The following is an 8,396-nucleotide window of genomic DNA, read 5'->3' on the forward strand; positions in this document are numbered from 1 at the left end:
AAAATTGGTATTTCTAGAACCTTGATGGGAGATTTAACACCATAAATTAAACGGACCAAAAGTTAATAAAAATATAGAACAGCACAATGGGCAGTATTATTAGACATATACAGAACACAAAACCCAACAGATAAGACAATTTTTCTTAAACATCCAAAGAACATTTATAAAAGTTGACCACATACTTGTCTATAAAGCAAGTCCCAATAAGTTTCAAAGCATATGTACCCTACAGCCATGTTCTCTGACCACAAGACAATTAGTCTTCAATTATTTTATTTATTTTGTAGAGAGAACATGAGCAGGGGAGGCGGGGAAAGAGGGAGAGAGAAAATCCCAAGCAGGCTCCACACTACCAATGCAGAGCCCGAGGCAGAGCTTGAACCTGTGAAACGCGACATCATGACCGGAGCTGAAATCAAGAGTTGGATGCTTAACTGACAACCCAGGTGCCCCTTTCTTTAAAAAAAGAAAAAAAAAATTATATGTAATACATATATAGAGAGAGACAAAAAGAGGAGAGGGGCAGACAGAGGGAGAAGGAGAATCCCAATTACACTGATCTTGGAGGCTTCGTGGGGCTCAATCCCACTAGTGTGAAATCATGCCCTGAGTCAAAATCAAGAGTGGATGCCATCCAGGCGCCACTATTTCTATGTATGCCTGATAGATTAAAGAAATTGCTCCAAGTAACTCCAGGAAGAACTAAAGAAATGATAATGGCCATTTAAATGTAAGTGGAAATGAATAAATTATCTGTACTACTTTCCAAAAATTAAGAATAGTGAAAATGGCACTTGAAGAGAAACTTAGTCTTTTTTTCTAATATAAACATCTAATGTCCTAAGTTGAGCTAAGGATCTAGCTTAACTTAGAAAAAGGACAGAATATAGATATACCACATTAACAAAATAAAAGCATAAAAATCACGATCCATAGAGCAGAACAAGCATTTGACAAAGTTCACCGTCTGTTTATAAAATCTCTCAACAAAGCGGGTGTGGAAGAAACGTAATAAAGACCATATATGACAAGCCCACAGTTAACATTCTAAAATAAAAAGACACAGCTGCCTACCCTCACCATTTTTATTCAACTTAGTATTGGAAATCCTAGCCAGAGCACTCAGAAGAAATAAATCTTCCAGTTTGGAAGGAAGAAGTAAAATGGTCACTACTTGCAGATGACATGATACTGTATACATATAGAAAACCCTAAAGACTTCACCCAAAAAACTTAGAATAAACAAGTTCAGTAAAGCTGATGGGTACAAAATGAAAAAACTCTTGCATTTCTATAAATGAATGAAATATCAGAAAAAAAGACATTTACAATTTCAAGGAGAAAATACATAAGAATAAATTCAGCTAAGAAGGTGAGCGTACGCACTAAAAAAGGAACACATGGATGAAGAAAATGGAATGCATAAATATTGAGTGCTCATGGTTGAAAGAATATTGTTAAAATTGACTCAATGCAACCTCTATCCAAATCCCAGTGGCATTTTGAAGACTGAATATAATGGACATGAAATTTGTATAGAAGCACAAGACACCCTGAATAGCCAAAGAAATCATAAGAAAAAAAAAAAAAAAGCTGAAGACATGCTTCCTGATTTCAACCTTTATTGTAAAGTTATAGTTATCAAAACACAATAGTAATAAGCTAAAAACAGACATGTAGACCTAAAGAACAGAAGAGAACCCAGAAATAAATCCACACATGTATGGTCAATTTAGGAGAAAGAAGCCAAGAATCTAAGTGCAGAAAAGATGGTCTTTTTGTAGTGTTGGGAAAACTGGACAGCTACAAGCAAAAGAATGAAACTGCACCAGTTTGCCACACCAAATATAAACTAAACTCAAAATGGATTAAAGACCCATATGTGAGACCCGAAACCATAGAACCCAGAGAAGAAAACATAGGCAGTTACCTCGACATGGATTGGCACTTTTTTTATAGGTCACCACTAATTTTTTAATAGGTCACCACAAGCAAAAAACAAACACAGACAAATCAAACTACATCAAACTAAAAAGCTTCTGCACAGTGAAGGAAGCCATCAACAAAACAAAAGGCAAGCCACTGAATGGGAGAAGTTATCTGTAGAAGGACATACCTGATAAGAGGTTAGTTAATATCTGAAATACATTAAGTACTCGTACGCCTCAACAGCAAAAAACAAACACGACAAAAACAAAACCCAATCTGATTTAAAAAATGGGCAAAGGATCAGAGTAGACATTTTTCCAGGACATAAAGATGGGCAAGAGGTACATGCAGGGGTGCTCAGTCACTAGTCAAGGAAGTGCAAATCAAAACCGCACGAGTGATCACCTCATGCCTGTTATTCCTGCCTTTTGTATTTGTGAGCGTTCTAACAAGTGTTGGCAAGAGAGAGGAGAAAAGGGAACTCGTGTGCGGTTGGTGGGAAAGTAAATTGGCATAGCCACTGTGACTGACAGTAGGAAAGCTACCCCCTGAATAAAACAGAACTACCACATAATCCAGCAATTCCACTTCTGGGTATTTATCCAAAGGAAACAAAAAACACAAACTCAAAAAGGTATATACACCCTCATGTTCACTGCAGCAGTATCTGCTATAGTCAAGTCATGGAAGCAACCTAAGTGTCCATTGATAGATGAATGAATAAAGAAAACGTGGCATCTACGTCCAACAGAATAGTATTCAACCATGAAAAAGAAAGAAATCTTGCCATTTGTGACAACACAGATGGACTTTGAGGATCTTAAGCTAAGTGAAGTAAGTCAGAGAAAGAAAAACACCATACAATCTCCCTTATACATGGAATTTAAAAACAAAAACAAATGAACAAAAATAAAAAAGATTCATAAATACACATAATAAACTGGTGGTTGCCAGAGGAGAGGGTTGGAAGGAGGCTGAAAGAGGTGAAGGGGATCACTAGGTACAAACTTGCAGTTATGAAATACATAATGCACATAGATATGAAGTATAGCAGGGGGAATACTGTGGTTAATAATGTAATATAGCATTGTGTGGTACAGATGGTCAACACTATGATAAGCACTCCCAATATACTGCAGTGTTGAATCACAATGTGGTACGCTTGAAGCAAATATAATATTGTACGTCAACTAGATTTCATTAAAAAAAATAGCGTAATGAAACACATTAGCCAATTAAAAAAAGAAAAAAGATAGTATCAATAGAGCAAATAATTCATCTTTTTATCATTTAAGGGAGAAGAAAAGAATGAACGAAGGAAGAAAGGATGGAAGAAAGGAATAAGGAGGGAGGAATAAGACACACCTAGAATAGAAACAAACTTAAGTTCTAGGGTCATGAAGAAAAGAAACTACAACAAATGTCACATAAATGATGAAATGTTAGGGTCATTCCTTTAAACAGACAAGAATGATCACTAACCCCACTTTTCATCAATATTGTACTAGAGCTTCTAACCTTAGGAAGAAATAAAAACCATGCTAATTTGGAAAGACACAAAACTGTCATTATTTATAAGCGATGTAATTGAGAAAATCCCAAAGAACTGAGAAACAGGATTAAAATTTTTCAAATTGCATGTTTAGCATTATTGTCATATGCTGTCAGTGTACAAATTTCTACTGCATTTTTATAGAACAGCTTCAAATTCTGCTATTACCATTTCAGTTTGGAAGTGGTCCCCAAGTTTAGGATCTTAGACTCACTTTAATCTCTTGAAAAGGCTTCACGTAGTCAAAATTCTCATATGGGGGGAGGGGGTTGCCGATTTTTAATGAGAATATTCAGTTAATTTCATCAAGAAGAAGAAATTAAGTGGGGATCTGTTTGCTGAAGATTTCTTTGCCTTGATTTTCCCCTAATAGCTGTTTCACTATTATCTGCCTGAATGAAGACACAGAAGATCAGTAAAGATAAGAAAATCAACCATGAAGATGATGAAATTCAAGAAGAATAAACAGGATTCCTTGCATTTAAGTTCAAATAACTCCTTTTAGAAAGGATAATTGAAGGGCTGGTTTAATAAGACCTCTACTACTAAAAGCACTGAAAGCTGTTGTTAATTACCTCTAAGTATGTTTTTCTGGTTTAAGAATAGGCAAAAGGAGGTCTCAAATTGCATTCCTAAAAAAAAAAAAATTAAAAAGAAAAGTGCATCCACCCCATTCTGAAATAGCCAGATGATATGCTTTAAAGTAAACATTGGCACATTGAAGAGGTCCAGAGAGAATAAGGACCAAATTATGTAAAGAACCTAGAATATTTAGTCTTTAGAAGCAAAGATTCACACTAGAACACAAAGGAGAGCTTTCTTCAAATGTTTTAAGTGGGGCCACATATTTAAATACCTACAAGACTGGATAGAAACTGTAAATTAATAATTTGGGCTTGGTGCAATATATATGTATACTCATTTAGAAAGCCACAACTAAGCTCTAGTTTTTTACCACTCAAGATGCCAGCCCAGCATTGACAGATCTTCATTTTTCAAGAAAAGGCTAAAAATACAGATTTTTATAAGAAATTTCAGTTTTTTAAGTGCTGTTTTACTTTAAAAAATTTCTTTAATGTTTTATTTATTTTTGAGACAGTGAGTGGAGGAGGAGCAGAGAGAAGGAGACACAGAATCCAAAGCAGGCTCCAGGCTCCGAGCTGTCAGCACAGAACCCGACGCTGGGCTTGAACTCACGAGCCACGAGATCATGACCTGAGCTGAAGTCGGAGGCTTAACCGACTGAGCCACCCAGGCGCCCCTAAGTGCTGTTTTATTTTGAAATTAAACTTAATTGTTCTAGAATTCCAATGGGGGAATGTGGTTTCCCCACACCACTACCAATTCTGCAACACCAGCTGCGTGTCCTACAATTCAACTCAATTCTGACACAATTTACCGAGAAATAGTATCACATTCCACAAGTGAGGGACTCAGTCCCACAAGACTGCCCTCTGCTTCAGACACCCATCGCTGACCAACCCACTGACTACGGATTGGAGGGTCCCACAACCCCCTCCTTGGGTTCCATTAATTTTCTAGAGTTGTTCATAGAACTTAAAAAAAAACCCATTTACTCACAAATTACCAGTTTATTACAGAGAATATTAAAGGATACAAACCAACAGCCGATGAAGAGATACAGAGGGCAAGTTCCTCAACACTGGGCCTTCTGTCATTATGGAGCTTCGGACCTAGCACAATGATACATGGAAACATTCTGGTTCACCAACCTGGAAGTTCTCCAAACCACTTCCTTTTGGGTTTTTATGGAGGCCTTATAACACAGGCATGATTAATTAAATCATTTACTTTGGTGATTGATTCAACCTCCAACTCCTTTCCCCTCCCCGGAAATCAGGGGGAGGGACTGAAACTTCCAACCTTTTGATCCTGATTGGTTCCCCAGACAACGTCCTCACACTTAGGCGCCTCCCCAAAGTCACCTCATTAACATAAACCCAGCTGTGGTGGAAGAGGGCTTGTTATGAATAACAAGACACCCATTTCACCTTTATGGCTCTGAAGCATTTATTTAGATATTGACGACAAGGGACCAAACATTGTAACAAAAGATGCTCTCATTGCTTTTATCGCTCAGGAAATTCCAAGGGTTTTGGAAGCTGTAGACCAGATATATATGAGAAATATATTTTGGTTGTAGATATGGCCAAAGATATATTTCTTATAAATCACAACATTGCAAACCTCTCATTAGTCATTACTACGTAACACATTTGAAAAATATCCAGCATTGTTCATTCAGTATACAGGCTCATCTGCTTTAGAAGGCATTTATAAGTGAAATATTTTTACATTAAAAATGAGTACAATGGGTAAAATTTTTAATGTTTTCGTGAAATATACATAGACATATACACCAATATTCGCAGCAGCATAAAATACTATGAACACCATTATGCAGCAAACATTGCTGTCCCCTCAGAAGCTCTCTCATGCCTCTTCCCCATCTCAATCCCCTCATCTTCCTGCTGAAGACAATCACTCACCTGCCTTCTCTTTGTCTGAAATGTCTTTCACGTTTTGGAGTGAGGGTTATCAAGGCTGAGTGTAATATTCTAGATGAAGTATTTTCTTGCAGCATAAAAGGTATCATGCTTTTGCACTGTTTCTTTTATAAAGTTATTTATCAGTTTTATTGTTGTTGCTTTGAAGTGATTTTCTTTCTATTTTCACTGTATGGTATTCTTAGGGCTTCTTGAACCTCTGGCTTAAAATCTTTTAAGTTTTGGAAAATTAGATCTTCAAATACTCTGTCCCATTCTTTCTTTTTCCCCTCTGGGTTTTCAGGTACCCAAATGTTAGATGTTATTATATTCCCCATGTCTCTTACACATTTAAAATTTTCCACCCCTTTATCTCTCCATGCTTAATTCTAGGCCACTTCTTCACTACATTTTGGTCTGCTACAAAATCTATCTCGTTCTTATAATTTAGCTAATTTTTTTTTGTTCAGTTTTAGAATTTCCATTTTATGGTTTTAATTCTCTAATGAATTTTTCCATTTTAAACATTATGTTAGGTTTCCAAGAAGCAGAGCCTTCAGCTAGGGACTCTTGTGTAACTTATTTATTGAGGAAATGCTCTCAGCTGAAATTTATGAGGGGCAGAGGCTAGGATGGGGAAAAAGCCGAAGACACTGATGTGGCTGAAGTCCTCGGCCTGATCCCACAGGATGGTGCCCTGAGGCACCAATAGCATCACACAGTTGTCCTCTTTGAGGCAAGTGGTGTGTGTATATAATGTATGGGGATGGGGGGTTTAGGCTAACCTCCTAGGGAATTCCAGGATAGATGACCCCCCATTGAGGACAGTTCTGGGAGAGTAAGAGCAGCTAACACTGGGGTAGGGGTGGGAGCATAATTGAAGTGAATCCACCTAGAAAATACAATTATGGCAGAGCACTAAGAGTGTCCACTACAGGCATATTAAGCATGTTTACTGTTAACTTTGCAGTTGGTAATTCTATTACCTGGATCTGTTAAAGGTCTCTTTCTATTGTCTGTTGTTTCTTTTGGTTTCAGTCAATATTTTGTCTCCTTACATGCTAGTTATCATTTAGTGCCAACAATGTAAATGAAAAAACTGAAGAAATATTTGAGGCCTAGAATTTTTATTTTCCTTCGGGGAGGATTTGTTTGCCTCTGGCAGGATGCTGGGACATTAGTACTAGTAATCTTGAATCACCTTAATCCAATCAGGGACTAAGCTGAGCAATTCAAAGCCGGGCTTCAACTTCAGTGAAGCCCATTTTTTCACTTACACTGAAAACACAGCTTTTTAGGGGCCCTTGTTAGGCATATTCTCCCAAGTTTTGGGACTCTAGCTCTGTGAATCCACCAAAAACCGTGCTTACCTTCTCAGCCTGTGAGTGGTCTCCCCCAGATTGGTTCACAACTCTAGGAGAAAATAAGCAGGACACAGTCTAAGCTCACTTCTCCAGGTTTCCTCTTTTATTTGGATCTTGGCCCCACAATTCTTCACTATCTTGTTGTTAAAAGCTTAATTGTATATGTATACCCCCAAATCCGTATGTTGAAGCCTTAACCCCCAGTATCTCAGAATGTGACTGTAATTGGAGACAAGGCCTGTAAAGTGGCAATTAAGTTAAATGAGATTATTACGGAGACCCTAATCAAATCTGACTGGTGTCCTTGTAAGAACATTGGTCATGTGTGAAATATGTATATATATTTACCTGTTTCCCTTGCCTGAGGAAGTGTGTCTAAAAAAAATGTTTCTATGGCCAATGTCAGAGACATTACTGTCTGTTCTCTTTTCTAGGATTTTTATAGTTTCGCATCTCACATTTAGGTCTTTAATCCATTTTGAGTTTTTGTATGTGGTGTGAGAAAACAGTCCAGTTTCATTCTTTTGCATGCAGTCTTCCAACACCATTTATTGAAGGGACTGTCTTTTTTCCATTGCATACTCTTGCCTCCTTTGTTGTAGATTAATTGACCATAAAAGGGTGGGTTTATTTCTGGGCTCTGTTTTGTTCCATTGATCCATGTGTCTATTTTTGTGCCAGTACCATACTGTTTTGATTACATGTGGTAATCTCTAGTATATCTTGAAATCTGGGATTGTGATGCCTCCAGCTTTGTTTTTGTTTTCCAAGATTGCTTTGGCTATTCAGAGTCTTTGGAGGTTTCATACAAATTTGAGGATTATTTGGTCTAGTTCTGTTAAAAATGCTGTTGGTATTTTGATAGGGGTTGCATTGAATCTGTAGATTGCTTTGGGTAATATGGGCATTTTAACATTATTTGTTCTTCCAATCCATGAGCATGGAATATCTTTCCATGTGTTTGTGTCTTCAATTTCTTTCATCAATGTTCTATAGTTTTCAGAGTATTTCACCTCCTTGGTTAAGTTTATCACTAGATAT

This window comes from Panthera tigris, chromosome D1, assembly GCF_018350195.1.
Source record: "Panthera tigris isolate Pti1 chromosome D1, P.tigris_Pti1_mat1.1, whole genome shotgun sequence".
Taxonomy (NCBI): domain Eukaryota; kingdom Metazoa; phylum Chordata; class Mammalia; order Carnivora; family Felidae; genus Panthera; species Panthera tigris.